Here is a 10,964-nt window from a genome sequence, read left to right as displayed (position 1 = left end):
TTTAATTCACCCCTGCTCATGATCCCTTAGTAAATCTTTGCAATTTTCATTTTTATAGAGATTTAATATGGATCATCATTCGTTTGAGAGCAGACACCTCCCCCCCAATCCCTAATCTAGAACAATCTGTAGGACAGGAGAGCATGAAACATCTGACGCCTAACAGAGGAAGAGACAGAGAGAGACAGAGAGAGAGAGAGAGAGAGAGAGAGAGAGAGAGAGAGAGAGAGAGAGGGGACCTTAACAGCTGCTCAATATTACAGCTACTGGTGTTAATCTGAGCTCCTCTGACCTGATATCTGTAGTAATCACATACACACACACATTAAATATGAACACACATGAGTAGCCATGACTCCAGCAGAAGGGGGAGGAGCTGGTCATGATGGAGTAAACAGGAACCTTGTGAGTGAAGAAGAGAGAGAGACTAATAGGGGGTTTGTCTGGAGGCTGTCTGAGCTTCATCTACTGCATATGATGAAACCACACCGGTGGAGGGGCGGAGCTAAAGCTGACTAACTTAAAAATGTGTTGGCGAGAAGGGAAACTGAACCGATGGTAAGTTTACCACTTACAGACTTCATATGCGGGGGTTGTGGGCTGCGGCGGCTCGAACACCTGCCCCTTTGCTGTCGAACCCTTTTGTTTGTCAGTCTGGCCCAGGACCCTTATTAGAAGAAGTTTTAATAGCATTTTGTATATGAATTTATTTCATTAATGTGGAAATGATGTACACATTTAAATTAAATTGTTTTAAAACATTAATTTTTTTTCTCACTGCTCAACATTTTGCTGTGTGTATCTGAGCTTTTCTTCAAAAAGCATTATCATTGGTCCAGTTCAATGTCAGGCCTGTGGCTCTGCCTACTTCACCATCAGCTCCAGCTCTTCATGTCCCTCTTTTACAAGCTTTCAAGTCCAGTTTTATGACTTATTTCCCCATCTCAAATTAAGCTGAAGCTGAAACTCAGTGAGAATCAGCCGGTAGCTCTGCAATGGATTAAACTCCACATTAAAGAGACACCACAAGATCTCTACCTCTACTGTAAATAATGACTGAGAGAGTTAACTAAGACTGAGCCCTCATTTACTCACTCACTCACTCACTCACTCACATACAGAAAACACACACAAACACACACAAAACACACATAAACACACAGCCAAGACATCTTTATCCCAAAAATGTACAAAAAAAAAAAAACACATTCTCTCTGTCATACCCTGTAAAGTACAAAAATCTGGGATTTTTTGTATTTAAATCTAGAAATAAATAACAGATTTTTTTTAGAATTTTTAACTAATTTTTAGAACTAATTAAAGTTTAATGAAGAAGAAATAAGGACGATTCTGTAGTATTTCTAGGCCACAATTCAAATCTAAGCAAATTTGTAAATAAAAAAGTCTTTAGTCTCCTTTCATCCTTCAGTCTCCAGTCATCCCTTCTACTGAAGCACACGTTCAGATGACCCTCAGGTGGATTTGATGTCATCAGAAGCTTTTGCAGCAACTTGTGGAATCCATGCCAGCTTAAATGCGCAGTCATTAAAGCAAAAGGGGACATAACAAACAGTAAGAAACTCTGAAATTCAAAGATTCTAGTTTCCACTCAAATTGCCATGCAGGTAATAACGTAATAAAAATGTATTAAATTAGAAAACAATGCAAAACAGAGATATTTTCACTAGTTGTCTCCGACTTTGGGCCCCACTGTACATTTACACACACAATTCAACTAAACATGAGGGTGAGCAGAAAATGAGCAGCAGATCATGTAGAGCTGCACATCAGCAGTACAAACAGTCCAAAGCTACATAGTCCTGAGTCAGTACTAAACTCAATAGAATATTAAAGCCATTGACTGACAATATTGACACTCTGACTTATTCCTAAAATGTAGTGTGTGTGTGTGTGTGTGTGTGTGTGTGTGTGTGTGTGTGTGTGTGTTGGTGTGTGTGTGGCAGACAGAGCAGACTAGCAGACTCTGTTTCCTCCTGGCTGGCTGTGCTACTGAGAGGATTAATAAGGAGGGGGTGTGCATCTCCCTCCTGATCCCCACACACTCAGCACAGACATGTGTGTGTGTGTTTGTGTTTGTGTTTGTGTGTGTGTGTGTGTGTGTGTGTGTGTGTGTGTCTGATCCTGTACTTACTTCCACTGTCTGACACTAGCTTTCACTCACCATCCCGTCTATACCTTTCACTAATACTACAAAGCACAGCCAAAAACGATGGCAACACATACAAATGACAATTACAAAATTATCATATATAATATGCTGTATTGTTATATATATACATATATACATGTACAAATATATACATATGGTTTATTCATCATGAAATTCACACACAATGTAAAGGACAACAGGCATTTTCAAATACTGGAAATACTGGATGAACATTATATATGTATACCTTTCTGACAACTGACATATGTTGGAATAAACCCTTTAAAATGTTATACCTGTAATTTATATCATATATCATAAAAGGTGTAAGTAGGTGATATTTAGCCTTATGGATCAAGACCAAGTATTTCTATTTTTTTTTTTTCTATTTTTATTTTTCTACATCATTTCAACACAGTAGCTGTCTTTTACCTTGTGTGAACATTTTATGATGGATGCTCCAAAATTGCTACACATAAAATCTTTTTACATTAACTTACATTGAAAGTTAAAAATATTTTAAACTTTCTCCTGTAAAGTTGCTGTTTTGGAGGTATTTGTTTTTTTACTTGCTGCCCTACAGTGCTGCTTGCAGTTATCAATTGTAAGATTTAATGTTCAGTGACTACTTTAGATTATTAAGCAACCACTATAAAAAACAAAGTAACATATATACTTTGTTATATATATATATAAGTATAATATATATACTATATATACATATATATATATATATATATATATATATATATATATATATATATATATATATATATATAATTTCAAATCATTTTGGACCATCATTTCTATTGGTGCATTCTCAGAATATGAAAAACAGGAAAAATATATGAAGAAAAACCCCAATAAATAAATGGAATTATGATATTTCGATATCACAGTGACAATAAGAGTGAGGAACTGGAATGTGGGCCATATCCAGGCCTTTGCAGTTGAAGGGTTTAATTAGTCGCTCTCTGGTACAGCTCTTCAGTCAGTCTTTCACCCTCGACATAAAGCCCCAAATACCCCTCTTATCCTCACAAACTTCAGCCGATAGCGCTCCTGCGTATTAAACAATACCCCATTACCCTGACCTCAACTTTCAACCCCCCCAACTCGACTGAGTCTAAAACTCTGCGTCTTACACTGGTTTAACCCCCCGAGTGCATGTAAGTGCTGCTTTCCCTGCGCAAACATGATTAAATCACACAATCTACTGCATCAAATCCTCTTACCTCTGCATATTACATATCTGTCTGACAAAAGAGTCTCAATCAGGACAATCAAAGGCCGCTCTCGGGCCCGGATTATCTGATCCCATTGTCATGATTAAAATGAAAAGAGAGCCAGGAACATCACAGAAAATCCCTCGTTCGGAGTATTAGAGATATCAGGGGGAGATATGAAGGAGAATAACACTGAAATATCCTCAGTAAGTCCCTGATATGGATCAGCTATTGTTTTTCTGTATTGTGATGGACGAGGCAGAAGTGATTTGTCAAAAAATTCAACCAATGACAAGCTTCCATAAATGCAGGTTGCCAAAGGTTCACATGTGTATAAGAGTGAGCAGTTTCTTTTTTCTGCTTTATCATTACATCAGCGTAATCTCATGTAATCAACATGTCAGATTTCCGCTTTTAGTTTTTGTATTTGGGGTTGCAGTAAGTGTAGATTATATCACAGAAATGTAAGATTGTTTTTATTTTTATTTAATTTGGAAAGATACATGTGCATAGAAAATTACAAAGAATTGTCTGATGCCAGACAACGTAACATCTATAGTGCTTATTTGCGATGTTGGGACTCTCAATCCTACACACATAAGCTACTTCACGATGTGAATAAACAAAAAGCAATGTACTGTAAATTGCTACTGTAAGTATTTCAAAATGCATATCATCGCTGTCCAAAGAAAACCATGTATCTCCTTTTCTGTCTATTTTTATTTACATCATTTTAACACACCAGCTTTCCTTTAGATTGTGTAAAAAAATTAATAATGAATGGACCAATAGAAATGCTCTAAAATCACTTGGAATAAAACCTCTTTACACTCACTTACACTGAAAGGTAAGAGTTTCCTGTAAAGTTACTATTTTGGAGATTGTTTTTTTTTTACACAGCAATGATATTATATATGTGCTGCTCACTTCTTTAACTATAGGCTACATATTGTGTATAAGTACATTATTTTATTATTATATATATTATTGTATAATTGTAAATAAGTTCAGTACATAAAAGGTAACTGTACATAATGCCCACATTGTAAAAAGATTAGGTATTTCAGTTGACAAAAGTGAGCAATGTGATTGTCTTTCATGTTGAGTTTGCTGAATAAAAAAATACCTAAAAACACAACAATAATCTCTGTGTTATTCTTTTAGCTTTAATAAAATAAAACTTGTAAGGCAGCCTGGTTACAGTGGCAAATCATTTTCACAGTACATTGCATCTTACAAGTTTTAAATTACTTGTAGACTTACATCTCTGTTAGACATGTTTGTATTTGTGTATTTTCTTTTTTTCTATATTTTCACTGAAATTTATGTTGCCACCTGCACCAGGACGATTTTTTTGTACATATTGTACTTGGGAAATTAAATGGTTTTAATTCTGACAAATTTATAGATGTAAAATCTTGTATCTCCATTTTTGTCCATTTAGATTTTTTTTTTTTGTACATTTTTTCAACACGTCAGCTGTATTTTACATTGTGTGAGAAATTCATAATGAATGGACCACTTGGAATAAAATCTCTGTACGCTAACTTACATTGAAAAGTAAGAGTGTTTTTGTTTTTTCTTCTCCTGTAAAGTTACTATTTTGGAGATATTTGTTTTTCTTGGGACAGTGACGATAAATTAAATGTGAATGAATGCAAAAACACTGAAACCAATCAAAGTTTACATGATCAAATATAACAGGTTGTTACAGGATAATGAATTAACACTTTATCAAGGTGTATAAGGCAGCTTCTCTTTATGTGTGTGTGTGTGTGTGTGTGTGTGTGTGTGTGTGTGTGTGTGTGTGCCAGGGCTCCTGTACTCTCCACAGGGCGCAGGGATTATCTGAGGAAGTGCAGTGGAGTGGCAGTAATGGGGAGACCTCCTCGAAAGCATACTGCGCTCACACACACACACACACACACACACACACAGAAAATTCAGCATGCAATGTTCATTCACACAGAACCACACCAAGTGGTGGACCCACAACCTGTTTGTCATTCACACCAAATCAATGTGAAAACGATGGCTGTAAATCACGAATATATCACCTATAGATGTGCTACATAAGCCAGTCTCTGAAAGCCGAGACTGTTTATTGCATTAGTGAGGAACCATGTGCCTAAGAGTGTTTGTTGGTTCCACTGTAACATTATGCATAATCAGTTAAAACACCTCTCTTTAAAAAGTGGATCTTTATTAAAAGGTTCTTTATTGAAGGAGGCAATAGTTATACATAGAAACACAACAGTGCAAAGAACCATTTCAATGCTTTAGCTACCTTTAATGTGATGTCATTCTAGTTATGGTACAACTGCCTCCACAAGACAATTATTATTATTAAAATATTTAAAATCTCTTAATAACAGTTCTATTAAGCACTGAAAAGGGTTTTTTTTTATTGTTGAGTCTGTTTTTCTGGATTTCTGCTCAGAACGTACCTTCTCTCTCCCTGAAAGTCATCTCCTCCATTATCCTGCCAGAGTAATTAAGAAGGAGAATGGCACCTCACAAACACCCCCACCTCCCCCACTAATGGACCAGGCCCGCTCTGCATGATGGACGGGCGGCTGTCACATCAACCTGGAGATGCGAGGGGGGGAGCTCAGGGTGGGTGGGGGTCATAACAGAACCTCTAATCGCATAAAACCAAACATGTGTGATTATATACAGTCCAAACACAGACAGGCTCCAAAATCTGCTTCAGTCTTCATGAAGGTGAAAACAGGGCAAGTTAATTTTTCCTCAAAATCTTTTTTTAACAGAAAAAAATGGCATTCACAATTTAAATGCTTTTTTTTAAATTAATTTGTCACTTGTAGTTCACTCAAAAAACAAAAATTTAAGTTTCAACTCAGACTTATCAGTACAGAATATAGAGGTAACTAGAGGTAGATATTCATTCTGTAAGTATGTAATTATAGTATAGCAAAACAACAGTTAACAACGTTAAGGGGAACTTTGTAGCTATTCAAATTGAAAAAATAGGCCTGAAAAATATTCATCATCCTTATCTCTGCATTTCTGGTTTATAAAAAGTGCAAAGAACCTAATTCATACCCTTATTACATTTATGATACATATACAGTACTGTGCAGATTTCAGAGATCACCTTTCATTTTCTTTTGTTTAATCTCCTGTCAAAACAGCCACTAAGTCGAAATTATTACTTTGCAGTGTCAGGAAACAGAAAACATGTTTAACAGGAAGTTACACAGAAGCTTTAACAATTAAAATAACAAATATACTCAAATCTGCCAATACTTACTCTGTCCACTTTTTGCTTTATTACGGCTGCTATTCTTTCAGTTTTTAATGAAATCTGCAGGGATATTTTTCCAAATCTCTAAAGTTCAGTCTTAGAAGTTGGTTGCGTTTTCTGATTCTCATGATTTTAGTAATCCCAAACACAGTCAGTGATGCTCAGGTCTGTCTTCTGGGGTGGACAGTCCATTGTTCTGATTATCTTCTATCTAATGTCCTCATAAGAATTTCCTGAAAATGTATAACTCGTACTTAATGGTATTTTAGATTGGAAATGACTTTTGCGCAGCACTGTGTTTGGTTCAAATAGCATTTTTCTTGATTTTTTTCTGTACTTCACTTCTAAATTCACTGGCCTAATAACGCATGTTCAGAAACATGACCCAAATACAGTAACATGGTTATAAACTGGTGTGCTGACTTCCTTTGTGCACTTTGTGAATGTGTGCCCAACTCTCTGAGCTTGGTAGAGATGCGGTCGACATTGCTCACTGACCAGAAAGCACAGCAAAGTACACGCGCTCAAAACAGCGTAACACCATCTCTATTTTTCATAAGAACGCAAAAGCAAACAAGCAAACAAGAAACAATATAATAAGAAAACTCATCGTATTATCTTCTTACTTGTACGCTATGAGAGAATAACAAGTTAAGAAAGGGCTTATCTAGAACATTAGTATTAGCTGGAGAGGTATTAGTGAACATCGCTCTCTCTCTCTCTCTCCCTCTCTCTCTCTCTCTCTCTCTCTCTCTCTTACCCTAAAGCCTACCAAAACTCAGGGGCCAGAAAAACAATTGGATCTTTTCATGTTGGAGCATCTTCAAACTCCCCTTCCCCCTCATCCTGGAGAAAGCTTCGAGCCTAAAATAAATTACATAAATCAAATCCATTTTCATTATCGCAATATTTCAAAGGCATTATCCCTCTGACGAAACACAGTAATACCCCATTTATTCCTGCTAATCCTTCAAAGAGTGGCTGATGCTACCTGATACTCTGCATGTGCACGGGGGGCTCCAGTGTGAATGACATCCACAATGGAGGGAGTTCATGTGAGTGGATTCCATTGTGATGATTAAAATGAACTCGTTTCAAACTAAGAGATGACCAAAACACCCCCCGGGTTGCCCTTGGGCCTTCTCAGACTTCTTGTTCACTGATGTTGCACTTTTAAGCACTACTATTCAGTCTTGAGGACGGCAGGAACTGCTTTGGCAACCTGATGGTGTTTCTTACACTCTTGGCTCTTGTAAGGTTCTTTAGTAAAGGGAATGGTTTTGTTTAGAACCATGAGTTGTATATAGAACCATTTCATGCTCAAATGGCTCTTTGTATCATACCATTGTTCTTCAGATTGATAGAGAATGTGTTGTATATGTGTTCTTTGAGTGTTCATGGTTCTATGTAGAACCCTTGAAGAACCATCTTTTTCAAGAGAGTAAATAAACACCATTCCACTGTCCTCTGCCAAAAAGGATTCTTTGGAGCAATGCCACAGAACCACTTTTGTTTCTCTAAAGACCCTTTTAAACAGTGTTTTTAAAGAACAATTGATGAAAAGGTTGAACACTCTTTTTAAATATATCAGGAACCACCATGTAACATAAAGGTTCTATACCAAAGAAACTGTACGGCCAAGCCAAGAAACGTTTAATATAATGGTTTAAATGTTCTATACCAATGAGAGGTTTTTCCTACATTCTTAAAAATAAAGGTCACTGCATGGTTCTTGGCTAGGACACACAGTTCTAGGAAGAATTAAAATCGGTCTAGCATATTTGCAGGTTCTTTAAACTTGAAAAGGTTCTTCACATTTGTTTATCTCATTTACAAAAATGATTATTTATTGAAAGATTCTTTAGGGAACCAAAAGAATGGCATTTAAAGAACACTTTATGGCAACTTTTTTTCAAAGAATGTAGAACCACATGTCCAACCCAATAACCATTTAGAAACCTTTATTTTTAAGAATGTACTTTTTCCATCACTGTCGCATTCAGTGCAACATCCAGTTTCAGCAGACTCCTGGTAGACAGGGCTGGCCAACTGTCAGGACAAGATTCATCCAGGAGTCTCAGCTGAAGTTAGGTAAGAGACCACAGTACTGCAGGTGCTTCTTGTGTTGTAGTGTGTTAAGCACATACAGTACTGTGCAAAAGTCAGAGAACACCTTTCATTTACTTAATTTCCAGGCAAAGAGAAGATTATATGATATTATGGTGACACTTTATTTTGAGTCGTCCTTTAAGATGAAACAAACACTCAACAGACTCTCAGTAACAGGTCAAAAACACATGAGGGTTAGATTAGGGCCAGGGTGAGGGTTAGGGTTAGGTTTTGGGTTGAGGTTAGGGTAAGGGTTAGGATTAGGGCCAGGGTGAGGGTTAGGATTAGGTTTGCAATCATCTACAAAGGACCACTCCAAATAAAATGTTGTCGATATTATATATTTCAAAGAGAGAATTTATATATATATATATATATATACATATATATATGTACACATAAATAATTTGCACGAGGAAGGAGAAAGTAAAAAAAAACAAAAAAAACAGGACTTTTCAGGAGTCCAAATTGTTATTGAAAGATTAGATTTCCAACAGCTGTGCAGGGGGTAGACCACCAAAACAGTATTGAAAGCTTTCATCTTTGAGAGAGAAGAGAAAATCAAGCTCCACTCTTGCCTCAGATCTGAAAATAAGCACTATGAGTCAGGAAGGATGCGTAGCTGTCAAAAAGGTTTAACTATGAAAAGGAAATGGACAAAAAAGAAGAGAATTTGCAAATCACAAAAAGAAGCTGCTGGTGTTCTCAGAACTTGGATCACAAGAATCAGAAAATGCAACCAACTTGTGAGACTGAACTTTGGCGGTGTGGAAAATATCTCTACAGATTTCTTTGTGAAACTGAAAGCAAGCCTAACTAATAGCATGGAAGCTGTAATAAAGGCCAAGAGTGGACACACTAAATACTGAAACATTTAAGATTATATTTTGTTGTTGAGGCTTCTGTGTAATTTTCCTGATGGTTGTTTTGACTGGAAATGAAATAAATGACAGTTCTCTGATATGTCAAGCTTGTAACAGTAGAAGAACCCTTTACGGTTTTCTCCATCAATCTGAAGAACCACAAATGGTTCTCTGACTGTTCATCGTTCTATATAGAACCACTGTCCTTACTGAAGAATTCTTGGAGAACCATCTTTTTTACGAGTGTAGATAAACACCATTCCATCATCCTCTGCAATGTAAGTAATTCTGGGTAATTTTCTGTTAAATATATTGTATCTGTTTGTTTGTTTGTTTGGTCTCTGATTGTCAAGCTTGGGACAGTAGAAGAACCCTGTTTGGTTCTTCTCCATCAATCTGAAGAGCAATTTCACCATGCAAAGAACCATTTAAGCATGCAAATGGTTCTTTGAGTGTTCATGGTTACATATAGAACCATTGCTGTTACTGTAGAACCCTTGAAGAACCATCTTTTTTAAGCGTGTAGACAAACATGATTCTACTATTCTCTGCAATGTAAGCAATTTTCTGTTAAATATATGTTTCTTTTTTTTTTGGTTTGTTTGCTTTTTTCCCGACATTGAAAAAATTTATAACTTGAACTTAAATAACATTAAATAAATGACAGGTGGTCTCTGACTTTTGCGCTGACCTGCAGGTTGAATTCTTCCTATATATACTCAATCGTCCTTCTTCTTCTAACTGAGAATGGATGATGATCCATCTCACCATGCTGTACTTTCCCCAAACACAACAATGGTGGAATCCATGGTGGGCAAAGCCAACTGAACAGCTTCAAAACAGAACAGCACCAGCATCAAAGCCCTCATGATTGACAGGGTTCTAAGTGTTAGCCCTTGAAGTGGAGCGCTTTCGTCTGATAGAGCTATTGAACAGCCGAATCGGCCGTAAGCTGATTATCACAATGGGATGAGGAGGCTTTAAGAGTCTTTAGCCCAATTCACTGCAGAGGAGACAGTCGGAGCGCTCTGGATCAAGCATGGATAAACCTAGTGCCTCCCTCCATCCCTCCATCCGTCTCTCCATCCTCCTCTCCAGGCTCTCTCAAGCCTTCAGGCCAAACTCTTGCTCTGAACAGCGTGAATGTCTGGCGGCCAGTGATGTGCTTACAGCCCCTATCTAGAATCTAGAAGCCCACCGATCTGCAGTGTGAGAATAAATGCAGATGGACTTGTTTCCACATGTTGGAGCCCTACTAGCGCCCACTGTCATGAACGACATCGTTCAGCAGAAATAAAAGGGCTCATAACACAATGACCTGCTCTTGT

The sequence above is a fragment of the Colossoma macropomum genome, unplaced genomic scaffold (assembly GCF_904425465.1).
Source record: "Colossoma macropomum unplaced genomic scaffold, Colossoma_macropomum, whole genome shotgun sequence".
Taxonomy (NCBI): domain Eukaryota; kingdom Metazoa; phylum Chordata; class Actinopteri; order Characiformes; family Serrasalmidae; genus Colossoma; species Colossoma macropomum.
Note: the sequence above shows the minus strand (reverse complement) of the source record.